Source organism: Capsicum annuum, chromosome 11 (genome assembly GCF_002878395.1).
Source record: "Capsicum annuum cultivar UCD-10X-F1 chromosome 11, UCD10Xv1.1, whole genome shotgun sequence".
Classification (NCBI taxonomy): domain Eukaryota; kingdom Viridiplantae; phylum Streptophyta; class Magnoliopsida; order Solanales; family Solanaceae; genus Capsicum; species Capsicum annuum.
In genome coordinates this window covers 157539362-157552897 of record NC_061121.1, presented here as the reverse complement: position 1 = coordinate 157552897, position 13536 = coordinate 157539362, and the positions used below count along the sequence as shown (strand labels likewise).

At 34.7% G+C, this 13536-nt stretch overlaps 1 long non-coding RNA gene across 1 annotated transcript; it reads left to right on the top strand.

Moving 5' to 3' along the window:
* Positions 1–5836: 5836 nt before the first annotated feature.
* LOC107853998 lies at positions 5837–12403 on the top strand. The gene is made up of 3 exons (XR_007046883.1): positions 5837–6064; positions 6230–6357; positions 12189–12403. It is a non-coding gene; the product is annotated as an uncharacterized LOC107853998 (long non-coding RNA).
* Positions 12404–13536: the final 1133 nt, after the last annotated feature.

The following is a 13536-nucleotide window of genomic DNA, read 5'->3' as shown; positions in this document are numbered from 1 at the left end:
AGTATTCAGGGAGTTTTTAGATTTGTTCGTTATACTTTTCATTAATGACATCTTGATGAACTCAAAAAGTCAGGAGGGTCATGCAAATCACCTTCGGATTGTGTTCCAGACCTTAAAGGATCAGAGTTGTAAGCAAAGTTTTCTAAGTGTGAATTTTGGCAAAGTGATGTGATATTTCATGGGCATGTTGTATCCAATGAAAGGATTAAGGTGGATCTACAAAAGATTGAGCCGGTTTAGAAGTGACCTAGACCCACGACTGTAACCGATATTAGGAGCTTTTTGGTCTTAGCAGGTTATTATAGGAGATTTATGGAGAGTTTCTTGTCGATTAGTACTCTACTTACGAGGTTGACTCAGAAAAAGGTAAAGTTTCTATGGTCCAATACTTGTCAAGGTTGTTTTGTGAAGTTAAAGGATAAGTTGACTTCTACTCTTGTTTTGACCCTACCCGAGGGTACTGAGAGGTGCGTGGTATATTGTGATACATCACGTATGGGACTAGGTTTTATCTTAATAAATCAGGGTAAGGTTGTAGCTTATACCTACTGGCAACTTAAGGTTCATGAGAGAAATTATTCGACTCACACTATAGAGATAGCATTTGTGGTTTATGCTTTGAAAATTTGGCATCACTATTTGTATAGGGTGCATGTGGATATTTATTTAGAACATAAGAGTTTGCAGTATGTGTTCACATAGAAATAATTGGAGCTTAGGCAGAGGTGATGACTCAAATTGCTTAAGGATTATGATAATAGACTACACTATCATCTAGGTAAAGCTAATACCGTTGTTGATGCTCTTAGCATGTTATCCATGGGGAGTTTGTTTCATGTTAAGAAGTTGAAAAACAGATTGGTAAAGGATATTCAGTGATTATCCAACTTGGGAGTTCTTATTTCGTACTCCGATAATGGGGGAGTGATAGTCCAGGAAATAGCTTAGCCATCCCTTGTGGCCAAAGTTAAGAAGAAGAAGATTTTACATCCCATACTAATGCAAATCAAGGATAATGTGGGTCAGCAGAAAGTTAAGGCTTTCAAAATTAGGGGAGATGGCATTATAAGATATCATGGGATATACTCCTGTGTAGATAGGCTGCCAAAGATGATTTTGACTGAAGCCCATCTATCCATGTATATAGTTCATTTAGGTTTGATGAAGATGTATCATTACTTGAAAGAAATTTATTGGTGGAATAATATGAAAAGGGATATTTCGAATTGTATTGCCAAGTGTATGGTCTGTTAACAAGTCAAGGTCAAGCTTTTGAGGCCAGATGGCACTTTTTAAGAGATAGCTCTACCCATATGGAAGTGGGAAATGATTAATATGGATTTTGTTACTAGTCTTCCATAGTCTTGAAATCAATACAAGTCCATGTAGTTCATTGTGGATAGAATGACCAAGTCTGCTAACTTATTATGTGTAAGGACCAAATACTTGGGATAGGATTATGCGGAGTTGTTTATTCAGGATATAGTTTGGTTGCATGGATCCCCAATGTCAATTATTTCTAACTAGGTACATAATTTTATTCTTATTTTTGGCTATCTTTTCAGAAGGTATTGGGTACTTAGGTGAACCTTTGTACCGCTTTCCACCCTTAAATAAATATGAAAGCAAAGATTTTTATTTAGACTCTAAAGGATATGTTGGGGTCTGCATAATTAATTTTAAAGAAAGTTGAGTTGATCATTTTCCACTAATCGAGTTTGCAAACAGTAATAGGTATCAATCTAGCATTCTAATGGCCCTTTTAAGGCCCTCTATAGTTGAAGGTGTAGATCACTGATTGGGTGGTTTGAGGTGGGTGAGTGTAACGCCCCGTATCTGGTACCCGAAATGCGACATGGTGCTCATGACCCCAAAGGACCACAAACTAGCCCATGACTGATATCTGTACCTGAACACTGCATAATATACTATATAAATGTGGAAATAGTAGGCTGAAACATGCCATAAGGTTCAAAACTGATAAACATCTACAAAACCATATCGGAATAATATGGTACGACAATACCAAAACTAAAACAATGTCTGAAAATATCTAGTTTGAAATCCTCTAAACTATCTGAATAAGGAGTTGATGGGACATGTCCCCAACTAACTGCAACTACTAAAATAAACTAAGTAATGAAGAAATAAAGTAATGATCATGTCCTTAAAGGATGAGGACTCACTGCTAACTCTGACTGCTGAAACTGGAATGATATTGATGCTCTGGAGCTCGTGCTTCTGAACTTATGGTATAAAACACCATAGCACAAATACGTCAGTACATTTGAATTTACTGGTATGCAAGTGAGGTAGGCTGAATGCAAAGGGTTCAAATGTATGAACAATGCTAACTGGCTAAATAACATGACGTGAGAATACATGCATAAATAAGTGACTGTAACTGAATTCGTTATGGTACTGACTGCTGAGTCTTATTACTGATAGCATGAGTCACTGATAACTGATATAACTAATACTGAGCGGCTGTATCTAATAGTATACGTTCTGATGGAACTAACTGAGTTCCGTACTGTTCTGAGTTGATTGTATCTGACAGTCTTGAAATTCTGAAGACCTATCTGATTTCTATTACTGAGACTGAGTCTGAAATTGTAACTATCGAAAGTAGTCATCTAACTGACATGCCCCAAATAAAGCAATATATCTACGTTGGGTTCAATTAGGATGTCAAAAAAACATGACCCTACCAGCTCTATAGCCCTACCTCCCACTGTCAAAGACTATGTGATGCTCTACATTGAGCTTAATGAAGAGAAGATGAGGATGCGCTCTCGGACTGATTTCTTGTGCTGATGTGGAAGACCATGAAGGTCATGTTTAGCTAAATAGTTCCTGGACAGGAGCTTCCCAATTAGATCCAGATGATATGAGGGAGTTTTCTTTTCAGAGCAATGTGGAGGGAGGCGATCCGACCCCAGCAGACCGCGATAGTGACAAGCCATCCAGCTAGCCCCCTTTAATACATGTTGTTGGTTTGGGTTGCCCCCGTTTGGGGCATGTATGAAACAATGTTTTCCCTTCCCTTTCCTTTATTTTACAGCATATGGATGCTAGCTTTTATCAATTTTAAAAATAAATGCATGTATTTCTTTCCTTATGGGATTTTTATACTTCATCCAACATTTCGTAACTTAAAATATCATATAAAATCAGTCGGGAATGAAACACCAAAACATGGAAAAAAATAGGACAGGAGTTCTGCCCCACCCTTCTTGCTATAGCGACGTGCACGCCGCTATAGAGGAGAAATTCCCACTATAGCAGTTAGTAGTATGGAGACCCCAAATAGTAGTAGCCCTTAAATTATTTTTTTGCAATTCCCACATCCCTATTTTCCCCAATTGACTAAGAAATTGCAGAAAATATTAATATAATACCAAGACTGAACCTAACAATGCATAAAATAGTAACGTAACACCACACTACATTTATGACCAGTAAGAATCATAACAAGAATCCTTCATCGTACTCATCTGGCTATTATGAAACAATAGTGCCCCCCCCTCCCCATAGTTCTTCAACAATTACCCCTTAACCGTTAACTTCATGGAATTCATAATAAGTCAGTCAACTATAATTCACATAGGCATCAAGCTTAATCAACTTTATAGCACATAAGTACAAAATCAAAACATCATGATACTACAAGAAAGATACACAACAGTCATGCTCAAATTTCTTCATACACTACAAATCACAAACTTATGAATCCATAGAATTCCATAACCAATAAGCTATTCTGGGCATTGTATTGACATAACCTCTACACGCATACTTGATGACCAGGAGTTGATCATCTAAAGTTTCCCACACAGCCCTGATGTCTAGATAATAATTGAAACCTTTCTGATTTCAAGTTTTATTATCTGTGTTGCTTTAAGTAGAGTGAAGTAACAATCGACTGCCTAGTTGAGATACCAATTGGAATCGCGAGATACTAATTGGACTCAGTCCATCCATAAAATCATACAACCACACAAAAGGGAAGAAAAAAATTAAAAAATTTCCTAAAATGCCTCATAACATCTCAGAGATTAGATGTAGATATTAATACACCAATCTACAAGACTCTATTCCACACTTACTCTTGTATTAGGAGACTGGTAACCTAAGCTCTATTACTAACTTTTCATAATCCAACTAAATAAATCGTGAGGGCACCTACTTTAATCATTTAGATAGGAGAATCCTTACAACCTATTTCAGATAAATGTAGGAGTCAATGAGAAACAATAAATTGCTTTTTTTTTTATTACAACCACTTTACCAAAACTAGAAATACAAAAATGAAAACTTTCCACAAAGACCTAGTCTAAATAAGTACAAAAGCTTCTAATAGATAAATGATAACCCAGGGGATGCAACCACCACTATAGGGATGAAAAACATACAAGCTGTTGAAGATTACTATCCCGACGCCTGAGTAATATCAACTGATCTTGCAACTAGACCATACCCTAAAAAAGCTACAGTAAGAGTAGTATATGTACAAACAACATATGCTAATAAGCATCATTGGTCGATCCAAATTAGATCATATTAACACCACATTAATATTCAAAAGAAAACATGCATCTTGAAAATTAACTTACTAAGATCCCTTTTATGACCAACACTCAACAACCCAAACTCTATCCACCTTACAACTTAAATGCTACCGTCTTTATAACCCAGGTCACCATCTAACCACTACACTTATTTCATCAAACCTCGATTCATATTTTCTCAATGCTTCCTACACTTATACCACCCCCAAGGTTCCTTACCATTATCACTTTCTATTTTTACACTCTTATGACCATTAACCTTGTTTTCCTCAATCCAAATATGCAGTGACCCACAAGAATCATTAGGATCAACAAGTCCACAAGTTATTTATTCAAAGTCCCTAGCCCCACAGAAACGACCCTACAACATGTACACATTCTAGGTGGCCTTCTCAAGTTCATAACACCTAACCTCATTTAATAACCCTAAGAGACAATTCTATAAGAATCAACATTAATAACAACTTAAGTCAAGTTAAGTGCACCAACGTGAAATCCAAGTCAATAATTTATGACCACGACCTTGACCAAGTCAATAATACATGACCGCAACACTAATTCTACTTCAATTCACAATATGAGAGTAACAACAAGTTTGTGCCCTTTTTATTTTGCCATTAGTCTAGACCCCCCCCCCTAAAACGATCCAAATAACCCAGCAAGTCACATATTAAGCAATCTCCTTTACACAAGAAATCACCTTTATTAATTATTAAATAATTTTGATTTATTCTAAGAACCATTACCGTATTAAATGACACCTAAACTCAGTTCATTCAAGGAACCTTCATAAAAATCAAATACGTAAACTAGTTAATTCAAGAAGACAGTAAAACAATGACACATAATACCCAAGCCATTCACTACAACATTTTTGGCCTAAGGCCACATTAAATCTGGACAACACTTGTAAAGTGTTGGCTAAAATAGTTTTGGGCACGCTTTTAAAATGTAGCCTTAAATTTTAGCTTTAAGCAATGATAATTTTGATAATGCTTGTAAAATATGCTCTTTAATGTTATAGGCTACACTTTATGAATGTTGCCATATTATTATATAATTAGCAACATTTTTTACAAATATGGTTACATTATTAGAATGTCACTATTTTTATTATTCTAAAACAACAATTTATAAGTGTTTTCTTAGTAATTTTTTTATAAAATTTACTATGAAATTGACACATTCCCTCCGACATTTTCAACACTAAAATTATATTCCCTCCAATATATTTTATTCCCCACTTCTAATTACCCATAAAAAAATAATATTCATAAAATGAGGTAAAATGTTTTCTATGGTTTATCCTCATCCTTAATTGGAGAATTTGGGGAATTGAAGCAGCAATTTACGTATTATCACTTCTGCAAAATCTCATCCATCATCACTTCCGCAAAATCCATGAATTAATATCACTGATAGGATTTATCCATTATCACTTAAGTATATCACTATAAGATTCTTACAATAATACAACTCCAGTGAATTAATATGTAAGTTCTCTCGTCAGTGAATTAGTAAAATTGGGGAATTGAAGCAATATAACTCTGGGAGAATTGCGTAACCCTTACTTTTATCACTTCTGTAAATAATTAATTTTTTTGAGGAATATTTTTTTGTTTTTCTTTGAACAACATAATTTTTTATGGTGGTTGCAGTGGAGGCGGGGATTCCAGAGCTCTTGAATGGGGTCGGCAAGGGAGTAGAGACCCACGTTGAAAAGCTTGATTCTGAGATTAGAGATTTCTTGAAGCTTCTTGTCACTCTCACTCTAACTCAAGAAACAGTTAGTATTTATCCCTTTCCTTTTATAACTTGTTTCATTTGTCCAATGTTTTTTCTATTAAATAAAACAAATTGATAACATAAAAAAACTTATTGTGTTATTGGATATAAAAAGTGAACGGAGGGAGTATTTTGGGTTTGCTTCAAAATGTAACATTGCTAATGTAGTCGTTTCATTGATCAAAAAGAAGAGAATTAAGATTACACAAATGGATTATGATAATCTTGAATTTTAAATTTTTGTTTTGGGTATGATTTGATTAATTTTGATGTTAAAACTTCAAGTAGGTGATCTAGAAGAATTAAATATTAATTAATGTATTATGTTGCCTTAGGATCATTGATTAACATTAAATTCTTCTGCTTAATATTTTTAAGTAACCATTTGCATTTGTAATGACTAGTATATAGATATTGTAGCAATTTGGTGCTTAAATTAAACTGTGCCTATACTGATTATGTTGTTGATTATTGTCGGGTTATTTAACATTGGTTAACATTAGATTCTACCAAAATATTACATTTATAATGCTTGGGACATCAAAATTGTATGGTGATACCTGTGGCTTATGCATTATTTGTTGGCTAGGTCACGTTGATGAATTAGTTTAGATTATTGGTTTATTGCTGGTTCAGTCATGAAAATAAGCTATATAGTTCTGATATTATGTTCCACGCACTAGGGTACTCTTTAGATGGAAACCAATTGGGATTGTATTTTTTGTTTAAATAGTCGCGGAGCCAGGAATTGGGGAGGTGAAGAGAAATAAAAGAAACCTCCTTTCCAGCTTTTATCTGTGTGGTTGTTTCCTCTGTCACAATGATAAGACATATTTTCAATGGTTAATTGTAGATACTGCCTAGTTGCATGGTTGTAAGAAAATCTTAATAGATGTGATAATGAGTAATGTTAAGAATCATCAATGAAGGCTTTGAAAGAGTTACTGGGAGCATTTTTATTTTTTAATTTATTTTTGGCATTTGACATTGTGAGTTCTACGCTTTTTAAAGTTGTAGCTTGTTAAGTTAGTGGAGATTGTTTTGAGATGATACTTGTCTTCTTTTGCTGAGTTTAAAATTTATTTGATGAGAGGGTAACCCCATATGAATCGAAGAAGGTGGAAAATCATACAATAAGGCATAACTATATAGGAAGATATTCTTTGATTAGATTAGTTAGTTAAAATATCTTATTCAAGATGTAACTTTTTAAACTAGGTGTCGACCTCTAAAAGTTCAGTGATTGCCAGTTGGAATGTAACACTTGCTGAATGAGACGACATGTTATTATCCGTATGAACATGTGGCAAACTAGTATAGCTCCCTGCGAACTCTGCCTTGTCAAGCTCGTTCGTGTTCACATTTTTTTCTATGTTGAGGAACACATCGAACCTTACATACTTCCTATCGTCATATTGTACCTTGATGAATGTTAGCATCTCTTTTTGTTCATTTTTCTCCTATTGAGTCCTTGATGAAGTTGGCCTATTGATGGAAAATGAGATGGCATTGTCCATTTTTGCCAGTGGGAATACCTGGCTGGCTGGTGGAAGTAAACCTGTATTTACTTTTGCTGTTGTGGTCTTTTTGATGGGCTTAAAATTATGCCATGGGGTAGGCATTGGTGCATAATCGTAACCCATCTTCTTAGTGTCCAAATAGTGCATTGGTGCGTAATTGTAGCCCATCTTCTTAGTGTCCAAACAGTCTCGAAAATTTACTTTTAATGACTTACGATTTTTATTATAGAGAAAGAAATCTGAGTTCAGCCAATCATTATGTGACAGATCCTAATTTCAGAAAAAGAGGAAAATAAACTAAGTAGGGTTTGAACAATATTTGAATTGAAATTAAAAAAAAAGTACTCCCCCATTGTAATTTCTTCATCCTTCACACGTCAAACCTTACATACTTTCTATCATCATATTGTACCTTGGGGAATGTTAGCAACACTTTTTGTTCATTTTTCTCCTATTGTGACCTTGATGAAGTCGGCCTATGGATGGAAAATGAGATGGCATTATCCATCTTCGCCAGTGGGAATACCTGGCTGGCTGGTGGGAGTGAAACTGTATTTACTTTCCCTGTTATAGTCTTTTTGATGGGCTTAAAAATTACGTCATGGGGTGGGCATTGATGAGTAATCGTATCCCATCTTCTTAGTGTCCAAACAGTCTCAGGATTTTAATTTGAACGCATTGCGGTTTTTATTATAGAGAAAAAAACTTCGAGTTCAGCCAATCTTCATGTGACAGATCCTGATTTCAAAAGTAGAGAAAAATGAACTAAGTAGGGTTTGAACAATGTTTGAATTGAAATTTAGAAAAAGACTACTCCTTACATATATTCTATCATCATATTGTACACCTTGGTGAACGTTAGCATGTCTTCTTATTAATTTTTCTCCTGTTGAGTCCTTTATGAAGCCGAACTATTGATGGAAAATGTGATGGCATTGTCCATCTTCGCCAGTAGGAATACCTGGATGGCTGGTGGAACTGAACCTGTATTTACTTTCCCTATTGTGGTCTTTTTGATGGGCTTAAAATTATGTCATGGGGTGGGCATTGGTGAGTAATTGTAGCCCATCTTCTTAGTGTCCAAACAGTCTTGTACTTTCACTTTGAACGGGTTGTCGTTTTTATTATAGAGAAAGAACTCCGAGTTTAGCCAATCTTTATGTGACAAATCCTGATTTCGGAAGAAAAGAAAAATGAACTAAGTAGGGTTGAACAATGTTTGAATTGAAATTGAATAAAAAAACTCCTCTTCCGTTGTAATATCTTTATCCTTAACACATCGAACCTTACATACTTTCTATCATCATATTGTACCGTGGAGAATGTTAGCATCTCTTTTTGTTTATTTGTCTTCTATTGAGTCCTTGATGAAGATGGCCTATTAATGGAAAATGAGATGGCATTGTCCATCGTTGCCGGTGGGAATACCTGGTTAGCTGGTGGAAGTGAACCCATAGTCACTTTCCTTGTTGTGGTCTTTCTGATGGGCTTAAAATTATGCCATGTGGTAGGCATTGGTGCATAATCATAGCCCCTCTTCTTAGTGTCCAAATAGTCTCAAACTTTCACTTTGAACGGGTTGTGGTTTTTATTATAGAGAAAGAACTCCGAGTTCAGCAAATCTTTTTGTGATAGATCCTGATTTTGGAAGAAGAGGAAAATGAACTACGTAGGGTTTGAACAATGTTTGAATTGAAATTGAAAAAAGAACTACTCCCCCTTTGACATTTCTTCATCCTTAACACATCGAACCTTACATACTTTATATCGTCATATTGTACCTTTGAACGTTAGCATCTCTTCTTGTTCATATTTGTCCGGTTGAGTCCTTAATGGAGCCGGCCTATTGATGGAAAATGAGATGGCATGGTCCATCTTCGCCGGTGGGAATACCTGGCTGGCTGGTGGAAGTGAACCTGTATTCACTTTCCCTCTTGTGGTCTTTCTGATGGGCTTAAAGTTATGCCATGGTGTGGGCATTGGTGCGTAATCGTAGCCAATCTTCTTAGTGTCCAAATATTCTTGGAATTTCACTTTGAATTCATTGTAGAGAAAGAGTTGCGAGTTCCGCCAATCTTTTTGTGACAGATCCTGATTTCAAAAGAAGAGAAAAATAAACTAAGTAGGGTTTGAACAATGTTTGAATTGAAATTGAAAAAAAAACTACTCCCCCATTGTAATTTTTTTCATCCATAACACATCAAACGTTACATACTTTCTATCATCATATTGTACCTTAGTGAATGTCAGCATCTTTTCTTGTTTATTTTTCTCCTGTTGAGTCCTTTATAAAGCCGGCCAATTGATGGAAAATGAGATGGTATTGTCCATCTTTGCCAGTGGAAATACCTAGCTGGCTGGTAGAAGTAAACCTGTATTCACTTTTCCTATTGTGGTCTTTCTGATTGGCTTAAAGTTATGCCATCGGGTGGCATTGACGTACAATCGTAGCCTATCTTCTTAGTGTCCATACAGTCTTGGACTTTCACTTTGAATGGGTTACAATTTTCATTATAGAGAAAGAACTTCGAGTTTAGCCAATCTTTATGTAACAGATCCTGATTTTGAAAGAAAAGGAAAATGAACCTCTTCACAACTTTTCATAGTAGAATACTACTGAATTTTCATTATTATCTGCTTGGTGAAAATCCACATTGTAGTAGTACTTAATACTCTGTTATTGGGTTTTGTGTTGCTGCTGATTTGTACTTGTTTTCTCTTGAAAACCAAAAGGAATCTTTTAGCAAAAAATAGCTCCATTGTTGTGGTTTTTACTATATTTTACCATTGTCTCAGTAAACCAAATACTCTTTCATGTGTTTTGTGTTCTAGCCTATTTTGTGATAGGCTATTTTTGATAGATCTTGGGCTCAAAACAAAAACATTCTTGAAAAGCACATAGTGGAAGTACAAGAGACAATAAATAGTAACAAAAACAACAGGCAGCAGCGCGATATTCCTACGACAAAATAATACTCTAAATTGGGTATCTGTTTTCGTCTCCTTCTCGATACAAATAGAGTAACAAACGTCATTATGGGTGCTTCATCTACTTACATGAGCGATAATTGTAGAATATATGTTAGCCCATTTTTGCTCTAAGTTGTTTTTGGAGAACAGGAAACTTTGATTTGATGATGCAGGTGAGTAGAGTTTGATTGTAGAATCCGAGCAAAATAGATATCCTCACTATCTCATAATCAATAACTTAATCACTACAACTCAATCCCAAACATGTTAAAATTGAGTATATAGTAATATCAAAAAATTACCTGAGGGAGTTAGTGATTTAGTGGGAACACCTTTATGATAATAAGTGTAGCTAATATAACACTTGTAGATAAATCTGTGCAGAAATCGAGTTCCCACATTCAGTTTTAGCATTAGCAGCACCATGTTTCACACAGTTCACACAATCCCCATTACTCAAATCACCTTCACACTGACCCAACACATAAACTGACTGATAACCATTTGCATAAAACCCATTATTACTCATAGAAATCCCTTTAGCTATTTCCCCTAAAGCATTCCCAAGCCTCTCACTAAACCCATCTCCAAGATTAATTTCAATTGTATCTTGTTCTAGTACTATTCCATTTCTTATATTTGTCGGGGTGGTTTGGTCTTTACTGATTGCCTAGATTCTTTAGCTTTTAAATATGTTAGGGACACTTTTTGTGAGTTCAAAAATTATCATCTTTGAACTGAATGAGTCCCAATAGATTTTCTTTTCAACTTTCTCGATCTGTATTCTGTACTACACTTCGTCAAATCACATCCTTGCATTTCTCTTTTGCATTTTTATGTTAGTCATGTTACGATCCCCTGTGTCAACAATGGTATTTCCTAAATGAGGCAATTTTATTTATACTGGAAGGTGATTTGAGCTGATCTCCCCTTATTTAGTTGTGCTATATATGTCTTCTTCCTTGTTGACGATATTAGAACTGATTATGCTAACTGGTATCTCCACGTTAGTTTGGTCTCCATTAATTGTTTTGGTTGTTCCTACTAAACAACACGACTCAAATTAGTGAGTAAGTTGAGTTGGGTAATCTAAATCAAAACATAATTACCCAAGCCCTAAAGTAGGTGCCAAGCTATTTACTAGAAATTATCCAAGATTGCTTTATATTGAGCCGAGTTTCTATCAAAAACAACCTCTTTATCTCACATTGAGGTAGTAGTATGGACTGCGTACACCCACCCTCCCCAGACCCCACTTGGTGGGAATTTACTGGGTATGTTGTTGTTGTTGTTGTTGAGCATAATTTTACTTCTGATTGTTTCTTTCATTTTGAATGTGTAGGATCAATGTAGGGATCAAATTTGAATGGTGGGTGTCACAAATTAACTTGATCTAGATTGAAGTGAATGATGAAGAATTTTTGAAATATTTTGATACACTTTTATATACATTTGGTTTTGTGTGGAACTTGGTACAAATTTTTATTATGTTGTTTTCTAATTAGTATGTAAAAGACATGTTTTTTTGAAATATTTTCTATGCACTTCAATTATTTATTATTGGTGTGGAAGATTATATATATATATATATATATATATGTATGTATGTTTATGTAATATTCTCAGTGATGTATACATTTCGATCAAAATAGTTATTTTTCAATTAGAAATTACGTACTAACATTTTATATGCCTAATGTAAAATGTGGCTTGAACTATCAAATTTTAGGCAATATTGCTACACATCAAAAGTGTGGCTAAAATATGCTTACACTTTATAAGTGTTGTCATAGAGGATGTATAAAAGACTACAATTTTGAAGTGAGGCTAGTAATAAAGAAAATACCACGTTTTTAAGGTGTTGTTATAGAGGTGCTACAAAAGGCTACGCATGTGAAGCGTGCCCAATAATAAAGCAATAATAAAACAAAGACAACATTTTTTAAGTTTTGTTGTAGAGGTACTACAAAAGGCTACACTTGTGAAGCGTGCCCAATAGCAAAACAAAGGCAACACTTGTAAGTGTAACTTTATCAAATAAAAGTGTTGCAAATGACAAGATGCAAAGCGTGACCTTTATAACTTAATGGCCACGCTTTTTAAATGTAGTTGATATGGCAACACTTAATTGCGTAGCCTTTGATCAAAGGTTACGCCTCTTTAGGCCACCCCTAAAAGTGTTGCTAAAGTCTGAAAGTGTAGCCTTTGATCAAATGCCACACTTTCTGCTATTTTAGGCAGCACTTTATAAGGGTGGAAATAGAACTAAAATGTTGTAGTGTTATGATTTCAGAAGTATCATGTAAAGTGGAAAATGACCAACTAAAATAGACGGAGGAAATAATAAATGTTATATATATTCACCATTTCAAAAAGTACTTACTCACGTTTAATGTTTACATTAAATAAAGCAATACATAACAGTTGCAAATTAAAGTAAAAATATTTATTATCCAATATATTTGTTAAGTGGCAAAAGTTTTAAAAAACACGTTATGCATATATTTATTCGGTTAATGCATGTGTTATATCTAAGTTGATATCGTCCTATCTTTTTGGAGAATTAACCATCTTAGTTATGATTTCATAAGTATCATGTAAAGTGGAAAGTGACCAACTAAACTAGAATGGAGGAAATAATAAATGTTATATATATTGACCGTTTCATAAAGTACTTACTCAGGTTTAAT